Source organism: Camelina sativa, chromosome 7, assembly GCF_030686135.1.
Source record: "Camelina sativa cultivar CO46 ecotype springtype chromosome 7, ASM3068613v1".
NCBI lineage: Eukaryota > Viridiplantae > Streptophyta > Magnoliopsida > Brassicales > Brassicaceae > Camelina > Camelina sativa.
Genome location: NC_141886.1, coordinates 23,904,356 through 23,925,321, shown reverse-complemented (window position 1 = coordinate 23,925,321; position 20,966 = coordinate 23,904,356). Strand labels below are relative to the sequence as shown.

The following is a 20,966-nucleotide window of genomic DNA, read 5'->3' as shown; positions in this document are numbered from 1 at the left end:
TCTGGCCCATACGTACTAGAGCGTTTGTTTTTAATTTCGAGATTTTAGAAAAACACATTCTCTATATATTTCTGAATTTGGTATTTCGTTTTGTTATTTAAGAACAACAATAGTTCATTCACAGTTCCACAATGTATCCCTTTTAAGCTCAAAACAAAAGGAAAACAACAAGAATATTATCGATAGTACGTAAAGCTAAAAACAGTTGCTTGTAGCGAAAATCATCAACATAACACATATACGAATTCAACTTTTTCCTACCACTTTATTGAATATGATGGAATGATGGATGGTGTGATCGTGGGAAGATTAGGATTCAATGGATCTTAACTTCCTATTATTAAGAGTGAAAATGAATTCAAATGTTAAGACTTAGGAGGGAACACTAATTATAGTTTTTTTAGAGAGTGTGCGATGTTATGAAGTTTTTCTACATATTAATAAAATCTAAAACAGAGAATCTCTCTTATATCTTTAAAAATATATATACCATTATAACCAACCAATAATTCTATATTTTGAAAATATTGTGTAACTTACATAAAAAAAGAAGAAGACCAAATTTGTATAGAGAACTCTAACATCAATTTAAATAAAGTGAAGTGAACATTAATCAACTACTAGTATACCGTGAAACAGGTGATTAAAAGGCTAAGATGTGTCCCCTATGCCTACGTGTTCCTATGCCTACGTGTTTATTTAATCAGTCCATGACATAAGGAACAAAGAATATATTGTCATTATTTAAATTGATTTTTTTGTTAAATTGATTTTGATGATAGGAAAAAATGCAGATATAATTAATGATATTTACGACTAATATTATTAACTTAGGGGAGGTATTGGTTTAGGATTTAGAAAGAATTTTAATGATTTTAAAAGTTAGGTAAAATATGTTGTTATTCAATCAAGACTTTTAAAAATTCTTTAAAAATTTGGTGTTATTGGTTGTGGATTTGTAAAAAGTTATCTAAAATCTTGATAAATCTAGTGTTATTGGATTAAGAGTTTTATAAAGTCATTAAAAGTTTTATGTTATTCAAGTAAAACAAAAGAATCTTGGATTGTTAATGAATTCAAATTTTATATTATTGGTTTAGGATTTTATATAATTTCCTTCGTAACAAAAGTCATGAACACTCTTTCATCAAATAGAAAGATTTATCAAGATTAGAAAAAACAAATCATCAAAATTTTAAAAAACTTCCTAAACAATCTCTTAGAATCCTTCATTTTTAATTTTCAATTTTCTATGATTCTAACAATCAGCAAGAACATAAAGTCATTAAATTTTTTTCTAAATCCTAAACCAATACCTCCCCCTTAGCGGAACATAGTATAATAATATCTACGGGTCAACTAATTTTTCTGCACGGATTTGATTCGTATGAGACTGCTTGCTGCAGCTAAACTAGCTTATGAAGCTTACTTTATTAAGAATTTTCAAAATTACAATACTAATTGTTTTCCTTGGAGAAACAGTTTTATGTCTCCACCCTCCAAACTTTTTATGTCATAACTCATAAGTGAAATTGACACACTTATAGATTTACATGACTACATATATAGACCCTTCAACTATTCGTAAGTAAAATGTTCGTATAAGCGTTTCTTTACAAAATTCGAGAGCCAAAGTGGATTTTTTTTTACGCTTTATCTGTCTTTTTAAGTTCTTAAATATAAAAAATAAGAAATTGGCCATTATGAAATTCTCATATTAAGCTTAGTCTATACCAAAAAAATAAGGGTAATATAGCTTGCTTAGCTGTCTCGGCGGATGTATGATGTATCATATGTCGATGTCTAGTAAACAAAATTATAGTACATGTACATGGAGTCATCACATGCTATAATAAATCCATGGAGTCCAATGATACGATGGTGGACTAATGATCTTCGTCCCAGTTCAATATTATACAAGCTTAGGAATTGTAGGAATCTTATTCTAAAACTATATGATATACAAATAGTACAGATCATGGTTATAGCATGAGAGTTTAGGTAGCTATAAAGCGAGAGAAAATCATTCTTAATTTATATTATATATTTTCCTTGAAACAGGACATCTGTAACTATAAGTCTATAATAAATAGATTTGTAGGGTTTGTGTTTCTTAGCTGAACAGCAGACCATAGTTCTGCACTTCTATTATTACACGGTCTTATATAAAGATGAGTGAATCAGTAAGAAAAAGATATTGGTAAATTAATATTATGTGCGTGTCTTCTCTGTGTCACATAATACCATAGATATATCAGACATCAACCCATTGTGAATGTGATTGCAAAAGACGCTAAGCGACGCTCACACGGTTGAGTAACGGGGCTTGACTGATACAAAACTTACAACTAAATGGGCCTCTCAGTATATAATCTGGAACATTTCTTATAGGTTAGAATTGACGGAACATATCTCTTTTTTTATCCCATATCCAATCATTATCCCATAGAAATATGATAATATACAGGCTCTAAAAACCTTTAATCATCTTTATAGATAATCTACAACAACGAGATGCAGCCTATAGACTTATTCCCTAATATACATAAGAAGTTCATAACCTATAATTGGAAAACGACGTGATGACGACATGGGACGACGCACGATGCAAAGACAAATTAGTGATCACTTTCACGTATTAAATTTATTTTGTTCGTCAACGTAAAACTTTCATGCATGATATTGCGTATGTGCAAAATACAAATCCTCTGCCAGACATACAACTTTTAAAATCTTATTTGACCAAAATAGCCACCAGCTCACACATCCCACCAGTTTGTTATCATCTTTTAGTCATCTAAGATAAATGATCAGTCCGACCAAAAAAAGATAAATGATCAATCCCAGCATATAAAATATGCATAAACGATCCAACATATAAGATCTAAAAGGGCCTATGCAAAATCATGACACACAACGACACAATTAAACCCGTGGCATAAAAGAACTTGCAAGAAAAAAACTAACACAACATATATATAATCATTATTTACACATAGAATGACGCATGCATTGAATATTTTAATCACTTCATAATATATAATTATATATTGTGTTAGTGTGTTTTAAATTTATCACCAAATTTTCTTTCTTTAATTATGAACTAAATATAATTATTTTATTAATTGATTAATATATGACCTCATTGTTTGTGTATTAGTGTTTTATGTTGTATTGCAATCCGTTTTAATTTAGTGTCCATTTATGTTTTTTTCCATACACAATTTATTTAAATGTGTAATTGATTTATCAACATTCAAAACTGTGGTTATATAGAAATATAAGGGAAGAAAATGAATTTAAACTGGTGTGTAAAAACAGAACAGAGCTAGTAAAGAAAAAGAAAAAGCACTCAGTTTTTCTTTTGGTCTAAGAGCTTTCTACAAACAGATATCATGCATCAAAGCAAGTGTGGAAGAATAAAGGATCTAAGTCTCATTGGTGTTAGAATTCGCGATAATGCTTTGCAAGTAATTATCAAGGTAATAGTACCTTTATTTTCATTGTGTAAAATATGTTTTTTTACTTGAATATCATTTTCACATATTCTGAAAATATATTATTTCTCAAGACTTGAAAAGTCTGAGAAGTCTCGATCTATCTAGATCGTTTGGATGCAATGGAAAATTTCTATGGTGATATTTTTTCTATCCATCTATAGTATTGGAGAATTTCTATGGTGATGTGTCCTGAATCTAGTATTTTCCTCTTAGAATTCAGTTGATGATTCTTTGTGGCTGAGATATAAGCCAGATAGTAATATTTTTGACTCATCATTGATTGCAGCTATTTTGTATTGCATAATTTGCTTATGTTTATTTACACATTTGGGAGAAAAGTAGATCTTTGGTCTGGTACACTAGGGTTATTTTTAGTCCCATGTAACAAATGTTGTTTGTGTGTAAATAAATGATGGACAGATTAGTCTCTCGATGGAACCATTGCTGATGGGAGGAGAAAATGATGTGATGTTGTTCTGGGATACGAACACACTCACCACCCGGAGGTCGATAACATATATGCATCGTGTTTTCGAGAAAACTCTTCAAACTGTTAACTTGGGGTATAGACTTCTTTGGGAGCATAATGTTGTGTGTGGAAACCGTGATTTGTTTACTGCAGCTCAAGAAAAAGAGTTTGACGATTGTGGTTTCACTTTCTACTCAGCTCCGATTATAAGATACCGTTGCAGTGACTGTCAAGAGACTGATGGAGATCCGGTTAAAGAGGATGCTGCCGAGCTTCGCTTGCGTTCCATGATATTGGGTAGAGCTATAAATGGCTGGCTACCTCGAAGCATTCTGGTAGTGACCGGTGATTGCAATCTCCGTCACCCAATGAAGAAATTAAGACTGTGGCTACCAATGAACTAAATATTTTATACTTTTGTCTGGTGCACTTGCACTCCCTCTACTGAACGTGGGTCCGCCCCTGTCCATCTACATAGAAGAAGTCCTTAAACCCGTGGCATAAAAGAACTCTCAAGAAAAGAACTAAAACAACATATATATAATCATTATTTACACATAGAATGACGCATGCATTGAATATTTTAATCACTTCATAATATATGATTATATATTGTGTTAGTCTGTTAGTGTGTTTTAAATTTATCACCAATTTTTCTTTCTTTATGAAATAGATATAATTATTTTATTAATTGATTAATATATGACCTCATTGTTTGTGTATTAGTGTTTTAAGTTGTATTGCAATCCGTTTTAATTTAGTGTCCATTTATGTTTTTTTTCCATACACAATTTATTTAAATGTGTAATTGATTTATCAACATTCAAAACTGTGATTATATAGAAAGATATGGAAGAAAATGAATTTAAACTAGTGTGTAAAAACAGAACAGAGCTAGGAAAGAAAAAAAAAAAGCACTCAGTTTTTCTTTTGGTGTAAGAGCTTTCTACAAACAGATATCATGCATCAAAGCTCAAAGCAACTGCGGAAGAATAAAGGATCTAATCTCATTGGTGTTAGAATTCGCGATAATGTTTTGCAAGTAATTATCAAGGTAGTAGTACCTTCATTTTCATTGTGTAAAATATGTTTTTTTTTATTTGAATATAATTTTCACATATTCTGAAAATATATTATTTCTCAGCTTTTGAAAAGTCTGAGAAGTCTCGATCTATCTAGATCACTTGCATTCAATGGAAATTTCTATGGTGATATTTTTTTCTATCCATCTACATAGAAGAACTCCTTGTAATTTTTTTTATAGCATCTATTTATTTTATCTTTATTGATCTTTTGTATCAATAATAGTTTACCATTTTCCCTCGAGATCAAACTTGAGCTACTAGTATTTTCTGAATGCAAAGATTTATCTCACGTGGGACTTGGTCAGTTTCTCTACCTTCTAAGTTCAAGTCAATAAAGTGTCTCCTACCCACATTTGAAGAAGATGGTAAACAACACTTAGTTTTGTATGAACAAGATGACTCCATTTTTTAATTTGTTTTCTCTCTATTTTGTAGGTTTTAACCGATGAAGTTGGAGGTTGGGATAGTTTTGCTTTGCTGGAAAAGAAAGGCCATGTCAAACTCGAGATCTCAGGCAACAGGTTTTGATTTTTCTCTACCTCCTCCTTGATTCATCTGCCTCGATTCATAGATTTAAAACTAAGTTGCGGGTGATATCATATAGTTATATAAGTGATCCGATATTTTTATTTTATTGTATTGTCATCTAAACTATGCGCAAATACCATCTTTGCTCATCTTTTGGTCATCAAACTATATGTTCATTTTATAGTTGAAATTTATGTGTATAATATGATTTTAGCCCGTTGTCAAAGTCACTACATCCCGTATCCAATAATTATCCCAAAGAATGAATATGATCAAATAGAGGCTCTAAAAACCTTATTATTTTGATAGATAATCAACAAGAGCATGGGTGCAACCTATAGACTTCTTCTCTATATAAGTACATAACCTATAATTGGAAAAGGACGTGATGACGACATGGGACGAAGCACGATGCAAAGGCAAATTAGTGATTACTTTCACTTATTAAATTTATTTTGTTCGTCAACGTGAAACTTTCATGCTTGATTGCGTTATAAACCCATAGTGCATAATGCAAAATTCTCTGCCAGACATACAACTTTTAAAAACTTATTTGATCAAATGGCCACCATCTCACACACCCCACTGATTTTATCTAGAGGTTACCATAATGGTATTATACGATACAGCAATATCTCTGTAATGACATTATTGTTCCATATATCGAGTTGATTCACTTATATTATTGTTCGTTTGAAATATTTAAAGGCATTGACATTAAACTTAGATAAGCCTAAAATATTTTGGAATATAGGAAGGAACTGCAAAACTACGTAAAAACTAAACAATTATAGAACCATCACATTAACAACAAATCTTTGCGATATTTTCACTAACCGGTTGCTTCGTTAAAAGATACATCCCAACTTCTTGACGGAAACATCACAATCACATCATGTATTTTAAACAAATCTGTCAATAAAATATTCATTAGTTATGCCGTCAACATAAAAAACCAAAAACATATTCATTAGTTATATGATGCATCATCTTTTAAATAGTGCCATGGTTCAAACTTCAAAGTCAACCTACCAACCCACAAACCCTTTGCAACCATTGAGCAACCTCAAATCACATTGTCTCTTTATGTTCCTAAAGTTTTGATGAGTTCATATCATATCCACTTACTTTGATCATACCAAATAAGAAAAAGAAAATATAGACAAGGGTTGCTGTTGTTTCTTCATTGCATGGACCGACGAAAGTTTGGTCCTCATGAACACCAAAGGTATAATTAATCTCAACCGTTCAATCATCGGTGGTCATGATCATGGTTCCATCCTCCCGCTACTCCTCTTCTTTCTACTCCTCTTCTCCAACAACGGAGGGTTTCAAATCGCCGCGGGCCAAGCCACTAACGGCGGTTCAGACGCTACCGGAGATAGCTCTCGGTTTGACCCAACCATGGCAATACTCATGATCATCCTCGTCAGCATCTTCTTCTTTCTCGGGTTTTTCTCCGTCTACATCCGAAGATGTCTCGAGCGAGTCATGGGAATGGACTATGGAAACTCCGACGACGCCGCTAACTGGCTTACCCTGAACCGTCAACCGGCGCGTGGACTCGACGCGTCGGTACGCTACGTGTCCTCTCTGCCGCGCTGATCTTATTCCCGTACCGGGCGAATCTATAATTCAGATACCTGGTTTATCCAACGATCTTCCCGGTTCCGATCCGACCGGTGATCGGATTAGAGTTTTGGGTTCACCAGACGCGCGGTTGATTGATTCAGTGGCGTTGACTTGTAACCAGAGCATGCCACGTAGGTCAATGTCTACCGGAAGGAGTTTAGCCGGAATATTTACCAATCCTGATGGGACCGGTCAACATTTGCAAAATCTCGACCGGTTCACACTTAAATTACCGCAAAATATTCACAACAAAATACTGCATCCCAGCCTTTCAAAAGGCCACGCGGCGTTACCGCAGGTAATGAGTTCAGCGAGAGGCTACAGAACCGGAAGCTTAGGAAGCGAGCGAAACTATTTCTACTATGAACGGTTCGACCACCAAGATGGCCGGTTAGACCGTAGACCATTCTCGATAACTCCTCCGTACCGGACAGGCTCGATCAATAATAACACGTCTCCTCCAGACGGCAGTAGCGATCAGGTGCATGCTGGTTCACCCAAAAGTTTGTTACTAGCGATTATATCACCGTTCGATCGGTTGTTTCTTGGAAAGAACAACAACAACAACAACAACGTTGGTGAACGTTCGTCGGATCACCTTCGTTCCGGCGATGCTACTCCGTCACATACTGTGTAAATTGGTTATTAATAAGAACGTCTCTTGTACATAATTTTTGTTTTTTCTGCATTCTTCGTTTTTGGTTTTTTAAACGTTACGGAACAATCGAACATACGAGGTCCAGTTCTGTGTTTTTGTTTCCCAATTTCGTTAGGTTTAATAATTTATGAAATGTTGGGGTTAAATTGTAATAAACTATTTATACGGGAAACGTATTGAAATTATGTAAAAGTCTTAATCAAAGTACAATTAGCGTTTGCAAAATTGTGTGTCTGAGGGCGATGACGATTATGTACAATATCGCCAAAGCTACCTTACGAAACAGGAACTCAAGCTTCGCTTCGCTACTCTACTCTCTCCAGGCTCGTTCTATCTCCAGGTGAATCAAAAAAATTCAACCTTTGTTCTCGAATCTTAACGGCTTCACTATGAGTTTGTAGATCTATTAATATCAAATTTGGATGTTTTGTGATGTTGGTTCAGGCAAAGTAAGCCTGATAGAATGGTTGGGACAATGAGATGAATGTAACTCGTGTTCTATGTTGCGGTCCTTATTTTCCTGATGCCTGCAATTTCACCAGAGAATATTTGCAACCTTACCCTTTTGCTCAGGTATAAACTATTTGATAAAGTCTACCAATTAGTAAAGTTGAAAACTTAACTTTACTCTCCTAGACTAGTTTATTGTTGTGTAGGTGCTACTGTTTAAGATTTGGTTTTAAACTGTGTAAATTAAGCTCCTTTAGTTCTGCAGGACCGTGTGTAAGAATCCTTTGTTGGTGTTATTGTAGTGAAAGTTCTTATTTTGAGATGGTTGTTGTTTATTTTTTAGTGGTTTGGTTCATATAGGTCGATATTGTCCATTACCGTGATGTCCCTGAGGTTATAAAGAACTATCATATATGTGTGGCAATGACGATGAAAATGGATTCATATATTATATCTCGTGCGAGCAAGATGAAGCTTATTATGCAGTATGGTGTTGGTCTTGATGGTATCCTTCTCTGTTTTCTTATGCATTATTAATACATGATTAAGCTCAAGTATTATACCTCATAGACGGACCGTTTATTTACATTTTTTCATGTAATTTACTTCTGGCAGGTGTTGACATTGATGCTGCAACTAAACATGGGATTAAGGTGGCTAGAATTCCCAGTGAGGGTACTGGAAATGCAGCATCTTGTTCTGAAATGGCTATATATCTTATGCTGGGCCTTCTGAAGAAACAGGTGGCTTATTTATTTGATTTGCCTCTGTATGGTTCCATTAGTATATCTCTTAATTCCCCAAGTGTTAGTTGTGATATTGCTTTCTTAGTTATAATTCATTCGTACGGTATGTTATTTTATTGCAGAACGAAATGCAAGTATCTCTGAGATGCAGACGACTTGGAGAACCAACCGGTGACACGCTTCTCGGTAAAACAGTGAGTCTCAGTGTGTCAGTGTCTTAAATCTGCATTCGATATCTTTGGTATGTATCCCTTAAAGAAGGTATTCTTCTTTCTGTCTATTATGCAGGTTTTTATCTTAGGATTTGGAAACATTGGAATAGAGCTGGCTAAACGGTTGAAGCCATTTGGGTCGAGAGTAATAGCCACGAAAAGAAGCTGGCCTACTTCTATCACTGACTCAGACTGTATGGGCTCTCTGTTAATTCCTCTGTTTGCCTTGACAAACCCATCCTGAGGTCTCGTAATTTGTTAACTTTTATCTTCAGCTAATCTTCTTGATGAGAAAGGTAGCCATGAAGACATTTACACATTCGCGGGAAAAGCTGATATAGTTGTTGTTTGTTTGAGGCTCAACAAAGAAACGGTAATGGTTCCACTTCTTCTTCATTATAAACTTATCAAGTACATGGCTATATGCAAGTGTTGTTCTTGGCTATAGCCTATATACATTGAATATAATTTCTGCATGATGATCTTATAACTTTCAGGCGGAGATCGTAAACAAAAAGTTCATAAGTTCAATGAAAAAGGTGATGACCAAGAGTTATTCATTCATATATGAAAAGAAACGAGTTGGATTAGATTGTAATGACTGATGACTGTTGATGTCTCTTTTGTTGTTTCAGGGTGCTTTTCTTGTAAATATTGCCCGAGGTGGTTTGATCAACTATGAATCAGCTTACCAGAATCTGGAGTCTGGTCAACTAGGAGGCCTTGGAACTGATGTGGCATGGTCTGAGCCATTTGATCCAAATGATCCTATCTTGAAGTTTAAAAACGTTATTATAACCCCTCATGTCGCTGGCGTTACCGAATACTCATATAGGTCCATGGCCAAGGTAAAACTATCCAAGGAAAAGATCCACTCTTTTTGATACGCCATTCGGTTGAGAATGGATTCTAAACTCCTATTGTTTGTAAAATGTAGATTGTGGGAGACCTCGCTCTTCAGCTGCATGAAGGACTTCCTCTCACTGGAATCGAAATCGTCAATTGATGAGATTGCACTTACGTGTAATGTGAATTATGTTTATATAAGAACGTATACTTAATCCAGGTCTCTTTATGATAACTCTTGACATTTCACTGCAAATTTATAAATATGAAAAAACTAGTCTCTCGAGTTTTTGAACAAACCCATACTTGTAACCAACGTATCCCGTCTATTATAACTAATTAACTAACCTATACCGTAATCTTCCCTGTTCTGTCAATAGAATTGGAAACGCAGGGATCAGCATCGTCAAGCTTTCTCACGACCTCTCTCATGCTCGGTCTGAGATTCGGGAGCTTTGTAGTGCAGAGAAGACCCATCTTCAGAACTCTAATCATGCTTTCTTCTACGTAAGACGACAAAACTTGCTTGTCCAAGACGTTTCGGAGGTTCCTCCGATCTTGTTGAATCTGAGAGTAGACATAGTCAACAATGTCTTTCCCCTCTCCAAACTTATCTTCCATCGGCCGAAGACCGGTAACTAGCTCTAAAAGAACCACGCCGAAACTGTAAACGTCACTCTTCTCTGTCGCTTTGAAGGAGTAAGCCAGCTCTACAGCATCATCACATCACAACCACAACAAAAAAAAAGGAATCAGTTCCAGTTACCATCATATGAGACAAAGTTGAAAGAAAGGCAAAACTCACCTGGAGCCATATAGCCATGAGTTCCAGCAACACAGCTCCATTCGTATCCCTTGTCTGCAACTTTGGCAACTCCAAAGTCTGCGATTTTGACTCGTAATCTCCATCAAGCAAGATGTTGCTCGACTTAATATCTCTGTGAATGATCGGTGGACAACAATCATGATGCAAATAGGTGATTCCCTTAGCCGCACCCACGGCTATTTTATATCTGTTTATTGACAAGAAGAGGCAAAACAATTATAGATGATCCATAACTTTGAACCATTTGAAATGGTTGATAGAGAACAAAACATTTACCTCTTGTACCAACCCAGTTCCGGTAATCCACCTTTGATAGTCTGGCGAAGAGCATGATACAAGTTCCCATTCTCCATAAACTCAAATACCAAATAGCTAGAACCTCTCCCAACTAAACAAGCGTAGAGCTTCAACACGTTTCTATGTCTGATCTTCCCAAGAATCTCCATTTCCGAAACAGAGACCTCTGTTCCATCAACTTGTTCATCTCCTCCTCTCTTCAACCACTTAACCGCCACTGTCCCGCGACCCTTTTTCAAATCAACACGGTACACTTTTCCCGCACTTCCAGCTCCAATCACATGATCTTCATCCAACCTACATATCTCCTCAGCATCAAGCTGATGGAAAGACGCGATCTTCCATTTCGCATCCGCCTTGCTAACATCTCCGTTTTCTGATTCAAGCTCGCGTATCTTCGCCACTCTGTAACGCAACGCTAACAAACCAGTCACAAGGACCACAACAACAATCGCAAGAGACAAGAACAAGAGTGTTCCGTCCAGTGAACCATTCCTCCGCACATGTTGGTAGCCACTGCAAACACTAAGCCCCAAGTTCTGACTTGTTTTGGCGCTTTGGCTATCAACACAAAGCTTCTCGTTACGCGTGAACGCGGTGGATCCTCCCACCGCTAAAAGATCCGGTGGTATTCTTCCTGAAAGTTGATTTTTGGACAAATCTATGAAACTCAGCTTCAACTTCACAAGACTCGCTGGAATCTCACCCGTTAGCCTGTTCCCTGAGAAGTCCAACGAGTTTAAAGAAGCAACCTGAGATAAACTATTCGGTATCTCTCCAGTCAACAAGTTCTTGGCAAGATTCAGATCAACAAGTTTGACACAACTCGTCAACCCAAGAGGGATAGATCCTGTTAACGAATTGTTTTCAAGATGTAGAGATGACAACTCTTTCAACTCTCCCACTTCTGTCGGAATGTCCCCGGAAAAGTTGTTGTCGCTCAGATAAATCCTCTCTATATTGATCAGTTTACCGAGTTCACGAGGAAGCTTGCCGGAGAATCTATTGTTCTGCAAAATGAGCTGGCTCAGTTCCGTTGAACGTCCGATCACCGGAGAAATCTCTCCGGTGAGTTCGTTATCGCTGAGATCAATCATCTTAGCAAGTGGTAGATCCCAAAACCCTTCAACAACATGACCGCTTAGACGGTTCTTGTTGATCCTTAGTCTCAAGAGAGACTTACACTCGGCGTACGATCTCGGTATCTCGCCGGAGAAATCGTTCTGCAAGGCGAGCAAGAATAGCAGTTTCTTGTTTTGGCATAAGAATCTTGGAAACGGACCTGTAAACAAGTTCTCAGATATATCAACCGTGTCCAACGGCGAGAACTTGCCGATGTTAACAGGGAATTCACCGGAGAAGTTGTTTCTGTAAATGGAAAGAGAAGTGAGGTGAAGAAGGTCGCCGAAACCAGGAGGGAACTCGCCGGTGAATTTGTTTTCATGGCAGTGGAAAACTCTGAGCTCTTTCAAGATTCCGAGTTCTTGAGGTAAAGAACCGTTTAGCTGATTAAAAAAACATCGAATTCGCGTAAACGAGTCAAGTTCCTGATCTCCGGAGGGATTTCACCGGTTAATCTGTTGTTGAACAGCTCGATCTTGGTGAGGTTTACTAATCTTGTGATCAAGACTGGGAAATCACCGGAAACTGCGTTGTTGGCGATGTCGAAAGTGTCGAGACCGTTGAGATCAAAGATGGAGTTTGGAATCTGTCCTGTCAAGTTGGAGCGAGCTAAGAAGAGCCAATTGAGTTTCTTTAAACGTCCAAGACTCTCTGGAATCGTACCTTCGTGGTAGTGGTTGTTGCCGAGACCGAGAGATACCAACTGAGTCATATTCCCAATCCAGCTTTGGAACTCTCCGGTGAGAAAGTTCCCGGAGATGTCGAGAATCTCTAAGGTTTTTAGAGGAGAAAGGTTTGGGATTGTTCCGGAGAGCCGGTTTGAGGTGAGATTGAGGACTTTGAGGTTTGTGCAGTTGGTTATCTCCGGCGGGATTGTTCCGGAGATGAAGTTGGAAGGAAGTGATAACGTAGTTAGCTTTGTGAGAGCTGAGATTGATGGAGAAATGGTTCCCGAGAGGTTTGCGTTGGCTAGAGATATACCGGTGACTTCGCCGGAGATCGGATCACAGGTGACGCCGCGAAAAACGCAAGGGGAATCGGATGGTTTCCAAGATTGTAGAACGTTGTGAGGGTCTTCGAGGCGGTTTTTGAAGCGAAACAGAGCTTGTTTCTCAACCGTCGATTCTACATTTGGCGGGAAAGTTGATAGGAGGAGTGTGACGACCACAATGGTCATCATGTCACGTCGGAGGTCCGGTCTTCTTGACATTTTACGGTGATATCCAAGGCCAAGGGTCAAGTCGCAGCTTAGGCCTTCATCATGGTTGATGGACTGTAATCACTCACCTACATAGAAAAATATATGAAAAATCAACAAGCCAAAAGCATTACATATTTCCTTGATATGAAAATAATATAATTAGCCGCAAATTGCGACTCGCAATAATCATCCACTCAGTCAGGCCTCAGGGACTGATCACTTTAAAAATAGATTAAAAAATAACAGTGGGATACAGAAAATTTAATAGGAAAATATATCAATGTCTATGTGGGATGGGTTGTCCAAAAAAAAAAAAAATGTCTATGTGGGATGGTAATTGTATTATGATGGTTTGCCAATTGTGTTTGTGTGTATTTTTAAATTCCGTACATACATATATGAATTGTTAATTATTGTTATACAATAATAGTGATGATTTTGTAAAAAAATGGGGTCATATGATTCTTCCATAATTTTCTATATTTAATGAAATTAAATTTTGTAATATATTTATTGATTAGGTATAAAACAACCATTTCTATCTAAAAAAAAAACTGATTGGTTATACAAAGAATATACTTAATTATATGTAAATGGACAGATTAGGTACTAAAACATACATAAACTCCATAAGTGAGCTTTAAAGGTACTCATTACAGTGCAGAATGTTATTTTTTCTGCTATATGACTAATTTAATTATTTGGTTTGAAAGTAAAGCAAATGATCTATCTTTCACTCTCTCCTTCTAAAATCTGTGAATAGAAGAAACTTAAAAAGCATTGAACTTTTACTGAAAAAAAAAAAAAAAACCAACATTGAGTATAGATTAAGGATTAATGATTAAAAAGTAATCAAAAATTAAACAATAAAGTTTTAAATTAATCACACAGATTGTAGTTAGTGGATAAAGTAATTATGTTATTAGTACAACTACTAACCTACACATTTGAAAGTTTGAAATTTATAGTAACTTTTTCACAGAATCTATCTTTTAAAGAAAAACAAAGAGTGTGAGGCTTAAAGATTCAAAACATAAAACCAAGAAAAAGCTTCAAAGTAAACAAAAGATTGATGAAGATATGTACCTAATAATCCAGAAACTCAGGTTATGATGAAGGTAAATCTGTGAGAGGATTTAAAGAAACAGAATCCAAAAGAGAGTAATTGATAAGATTTTGATTTGTGGTTTCCAGAGACCTTTTTGTTGTGATTTCCTTGGACCACTTTCTAGGAAAAAATCTCTAGGTAACAACAAAAAGCACAAGAAGCTTTGATCTCGAGGGGGTTGCTTCGATTATCAACTGATTTGTAGATAACTTGAATGAGGAATAATAAACTAAAAATCACTTTTGTTTCTCTCAAAAGAACAATTACAGAGAAAGGTGTCTCCAAGAAATTACGAGAGAAAGAGAGAGACTGAATAGAAGATTGAGAGAAGAAGAGAGAGGAAGAGACAAGATAGAGTTGTCGTTGAGACTTGGAGCCAAAAAGGTTTCATCATTTATCTAATCGACTTCTCCTTCTCTCACCATACAATTCATGTTTCGTGAATATCATAAATAAATGTTTTAAAAGTTTAATTAAAAAAATCATCTGACTAATACTGATTTTGACATATGTTATGATGATCTTTCTTAATTGTCCGATTCTATAGTTAGTTAGTACAAAAGAAAATCCAACGGTGCATATATAGTTTAATTTTTATATCAAACAACAACGATTGACCTTTTTTTAAGAAAAAAAAAAAGCAAAATAGGTTCATCTATGTAAAAAACATTCAACTTTCGGTTAATGTTTGTAGATGGATTTGATATATAATAAGTGGAGAATTATTGTCATAAACATTATTCGTCGTCTGCAAAATATTCTTTTTTTTTGTCACAAACAAAATATTATTATTTAGTTTGTGTTTTTGTGATAACGACTAACTAGGTAACAACCCGCACATAGTGCGGTATAAAATAGTTATTAAATGTTTTTACGTAATTTTTATTCACAAAATCTATTATATTTATCGGTAATTGAAATCTAAAATTCTATTGTATAGTATATATATATATATATATAATTTTTGTATAATAATTAAAATTTAACCCGTGAGAATTATTTTAATATCAATCTTATATTATCATATCATATGAACAAAAAGTTCTTAAAATTTATTTTAAAGATTTTATGAAAATGTAATTAAAGGATATAATTAAGTTATAAAGAGAATATAAAAATTTAATTTTAGGTGTTAATTGTATTTTTGGAAAAATACAATAGTATATAAATGTAAATATTATTAAAAACTGATGACAAATAAAGAAAATAGTGTTCAGAGCTCTATGAATGCAACGCGTCAGCATTTTGTGTGAGAATGCTTCTCTTTTAATATATAAGGGATTTTAAAGATTTTATGAAAATGTAATTAAAGGATATAATTAATTAGAAAGAGAATATAAAATTTTAATTTTAGGTGTTAATTGTATTTTTGGAAAAATACAATGATAGATAAATGTAAATATTATTAAAAACTGGTGACAAATAAAGAAAATAGTGTTCAGAGCTATATGAATGCAACATGTCAGCATTTTGTGTGAAAATGCTTCTCTTTTAATATATAAGGGATAATCCTATTTGGAACTAGTAACAAGTAGTAGTATGTTTCCAAAAAGTATAACACGTGAAACATTTACATTCATATTGTAGTTCCTGCTACTAATGGTAACAAGAAACTATGGCAGTGGTTGAAAACTTGGAAAAACCACAAATGAAGGTTATTAGAGTTATAATAAAGAACGAATCGAATTGATCCATGATATATAGTTAGGCAAATCAAAAGGACCATTTGGTTTCTTATATATGTACAGTTAATATTCCATTATAGCCTGGCAAAAGAGATTAAAGAACCTAAGAAATTGTTGTTGCGTGGATTACCCTTTTAAGTGAAGTTTGATAAGAATCGTCTAACCGCATCAATGTCCTTTTTCTTTCTATATTCCTCTCTCTCTCTAGTTGTTATCCTCTTTGATCTGAATCAATTCTAAATTATCTCCAATTTTATTTCACACATTTAGTTCATTATGAAAACTAATCATTTGGTTATTCTCTTTCTCATTGATATCGAAGAATGCCTATGACATAGTTTAACAAAAGTTACAACATAATTAAATGATTTAACTAACTAGGAAAAATAGATTACGATTAGGAAAATAGTATATAAAAACAAAAATATAAAAATATTCGATGAAATCTTTCTTAGCAATACAAAAATAATATATGGTAATATTACTATCCATACTAACACTCAGACCCCCCGCGATGTCGCGGGAGAAGTAATTTAGAAAAAAGTAAATAAATTTAAAATTTAACATTATATATTATGAAATCATTTGAATGTAATAGAGTTTGAATATATAAACATTAAATATAAATTGTTACTAAAAACACAACCATCAAAATGAAAACTTAGAAACAAAAAATATTATGTAGAATAGACGTAACTTTGCAAAAAACATTGTTTAAAGTATTATAAATATATAAGATATTTTATAAAGAATTATGGTAAAGAGCTCCAATTTAAAAAATCATAATGACAAAGTGATCTTAACTGAGAATATTGAACTAATGGTTGTAATGAGTAAATGTTATTTTTTATTAAATAATTATAATTAAAATGTATTTAATATTGAGTGAAACTATATCAAAGAAAAATTGAAATTAAAATACACAACTTTTAAAAACATAATAAAATAAATTTTAAATATTAAAATAGTTTTTTTAACGAAAAGTTACGATAAATACACGCAACTGTAAATTCTATAGTAAGTTTTATAAAATTTCTATATCGCTATAATCATTTCTAAAATTTTAGTTAGATTAAAGAATAACATTGAATATTATATATTAATATTCAAATTATTTAAATTTAACAGAAAACGAAAAATTTGTTTCAACGAACAATGATTTGTTAGTTATTGATGAAGAGACAATTATATAGAAAGTTCAAAAGACATGACTATTTAAATAGACACACCTATTAGAACGAAAAGTTGTGAAGAAAAAATATGAATAAAATATAGTAAAATGACACAATTCTACAATGAACAGATACAACTGTTTGAGTTAAATAAAAACAAATAAAAACAAATTTCAAAAAAAATACTAAAAAAAGTCGCAACTGTTGTTCGCATTTATTCAGATTGTTATTATTATTTTTAAATATTATATATTAACATATTTTTTAAACGAAAAGTTAAGATACATAGACGCAACTGTAAATTCTATATTAAGTTGTATTAAATTTCTCTATTGCTATAATCATTTCTAAAATTTTAGTTAGATTATAGAATAACATTGAATATTAGATATTAATATTCAATTATTTAGATTCAACATAAAATGAAAAATTTGTTTCAACGAACTTGTTAGTTATTGATGAAGAGATAAATATAAAGAGAGTTCAGAAGACATGACTATTTAAATATAAACACATCAATGACGTCACACACCTATTACAACAAAAGTTATGAAAAAATATAAATAAAATATAGTGAAAAGACACAACTCTGCAATGAACAGATACAACCGTTTGATTTTTATTTGTTTTAAAGTAAAAACAAAAATTTTACGAAAATGTACTACGAAAAATCGCAACTGTTTGCAATTGGTTATACCTAATAATCCATATAAACTGGTTTTAAATAGAAGATATCTTTATTACCATATTGAAAATTTTAAATTCAAAAGCTCACTATATATTCCATCTAACTGTTGAAAAAAAACTCTAGGTTTCCTTAAATTTTTATATTTAAAATTAAATAAAAGTTGTAAATTAGATTCATCATTCCAAAATTTTTTGTTAAATCAAGAATTGTAGGAATTTCTTTACTTTTAAAAGAATGAATGCTAGAGAATAATTTAGAAAGCTGTAAAAACTGTTGAGATTGAAAATTTATATGAGTTTGTGTCATGACAAAAAAAATGAAAATAGTTCAAATAGACAAATATCTATATAGATTTCAAAAGATACGAATATTCGAATAAACACAACTCTACAATGAACAGTTGCAACTTTACAAAAATAATGGTTATAATGAACGGTCGCAACTTTTTGTAAAACACACAATTTAAATTTTTTACAGATTTTTTTTTGGAAAATCATCTAAAAGGTTCGATTGAAAAAACATAATTTTTGGTGGCATTTAGTCGGATTGCTATTATATATAGATTATCGTTTTCCATATGTAATTTTGTTTTCATGATTACTCTATTGGATGATTCATGCGTACACACCTTATCGAAGTTACCAATTATAGTAATAGTCCTTTTGAGAGTTATTATTTATCCTACATGATATTTTTATATATTTTTACAACAATATGGTATTTCTTATTTTATCGAAAAAGATCTAAGATAACTATTTTAAAGTGAGACAATACACGAGAAAGAAGTAAGAGAAAATAAAAATTTATAAAAAAAAAAAAAACACAATAATTGTAGGAGAAACACTAAAAAAAATACCTCTCCCCATACTATTTGGCCAAAATCAATATTGATACTAGTATACTTGAGAATCAATAATAATTTTGTTTGCGTAAATGAATTTAATAAAACAATTTATATAAAACATTGCATTAGATTTATAGAGTTCAATGTATGAAATTTGATAAAACAATGTATGAACTCCCATTTCTTTTTACATCATATTTTATATTTACATAGTATTATTCAAATACGTAAAACCATTATAAATTCATGCTTTCTACCAAACAATAAAACCCAACTTGAGCTGTTTTCAGGTTTGACACTCTGTATTCTTTTCAACTTTCGATGTTGTTGGTGGATCATGTTAAAAAAATCCAAATTCTAAAGACACGATGTTGGCATCTATTTTTGGTAGCTTCTAGCCTTCTAGTATGAAATTTACACGTAAATTAAAGTTTCAAAATTAGATGATATTCTGTTTAGAATATTTCGAAGAAAAAAATTGGCCATTTTTAGTATCCTCATCTCATTATGAATATATTACTATCATTTTCAAAATGAATGACGCAAGTTGACGAAGAAAAATAAATAAATCAATAAAGGAAAATGACATATACAGTTTTGTTTATAAATTAAGATGAAAAGATTTGTTTTGATCATCAGGGTAATAAGGGCCGTGGTTGATATTTGATTAACTATAACTTTGATAAAACATGCGGATTAGACTTGACAAGTCTTGATGTTAACTTTAGACTTATTGGGTTATTAAAAAATGCCAATGGCCAATTAGCCATTATTAGTTTGCATTTTGTCAACATTCACACTTATCCCAGCTATTATTTATGTGTGTGTTTTCTTATGTTTTAAGTAATATTCCAATTTCCACGATATGAACTACTTGTTAATCTCCATTTTGCTTGTCAATGGTTTTTGTTTCTTACTTAACTTTGTTTCATCAGCCTTTATTCAAAAGATATGTATAAAATCATATCGTGAAGATGATAACTAGGAGGCATGTGAAACGAATCTATCCAAATCAGACCAGTTTAACTAGCGGTTTATATTCGTTGACTAGATTGGGCAATTTGAACATGATAAAGAAACTATTGTATACATTGAAATATTTATGTTTAGGCAATTCGAAGTTCGACCACAAATCAACATATTCATTTATTACAAACTTATTTTTTTCAAAAACTGTCATACGTACGGACCATTGTTCTGTTGGACTAACTCTTTTAACATGTGAGACTCAATCTTTGATAAAAAACAAAAAAAGTTAGACTCAATCTAGAGGTCAATATTCTAAACAGACTAATTATTTCATTCTAATCCGATCTTTATAGGTTAATTCACAAATTTCAAACTACATATACATCTTTATATTGAAATAACTCTTCTAAGAGATTGTCTTTGCCTCTTTTGTCTTCCCAATCCCAAGAGAATTAGATTCGTATAAGAAAATATGCAAGTACAATAGAGTTTACAGTTGAATATATTTGTTTCTCTTAATGGCCAAATCTAATATGTGCTTTTGTTCCGTGATCCGTGTCTTATCCACGACTTATTAGTCCATATTTTTCAACAAAGAGGGTCCATTCTCATAATATCTCGTCCTTAATGTCTCATTCAGTGTTATCCACTTCAATCTATTTATACACAGGGGGATCTTTTTCATATTTATATTCATATATCTCTATCAATATTTGATATAACAACAAATCTACAAATCAGTCTTGACACGTCTCTTCTTATCTCTTAAACTATATATATCCACTGAATATTATCTATAAACATATGGTATGAACAATAATATCCAATATAACTTTCAACGCTACTTTTTTCTGAATGCTTTACCAAGAAAACATTTGTCTCAGAATCAATTTCATGAACAGAAGTTAAAGAGAAAAGACAGAAGAAG

At 33.1% G+C, this 20,966-nt stretch overlaps 3 pseudogenes across 2 annotated transcripts; 2 read left to right on the top strand and 1 right to left on the bottom strand.

The window, feature by feature from the left end:
• Nucleotides 1-6,654: 6,654 nt before the first annotated feature.
• LOC104704835 (RING-H2 finger protein ATL11 pseudogene) lies at nucleotides 6,655-7,978 on the top strand (annotated as a pseudogene).
• A 77-nt stretch (nucleotides 7,979-8,055) lies between these two features.
• On the top strand, nucleotides 8,056-10,425 carry LOC104701891 (uncharacterized; annotated as a pseudogene). The gene is made up of 10 exons (XR_015562250.1): nucleotides 8,056-8,212; nucleotides 8,317-8,445; nucleotides 8,683-8,827; nucleotides 8,938-9,065; nucleotides 9,191-9,262; nucleotides 9,357-9,474; nucleotides 9,556-9,653; nucleotides 9,778-9,819; nucleotides 9,916-10,128; nucleotides 10,218-10,425. The product of XR_015562250.1 is annotated as an uncharacterized LOC104701891 (transcript).
• LOC104701892 (receptor protein-tyrosine kinase CEPR2-like) lies at nucleotides 10,352-15,105 on the bottom strand (annotated as a pseudogene). Its single transcript, XR_015562249.1, has 4 exons — nucleotides 14,659-15,105; nucleotides 11,229-13,658; nucleotides 10,932-11,139; nucleotides 10,352-10,836 (listed from the first exon to the last, which is right to left on the bottom strand). The product of XR_015562249.1 is annotated as a receptor protein-tyrosine kinase CEPR2-like (transcript).
• Between the last annotated feature and the right edge of the window lie 5,861 nt (nucleotides 15,106-20,966).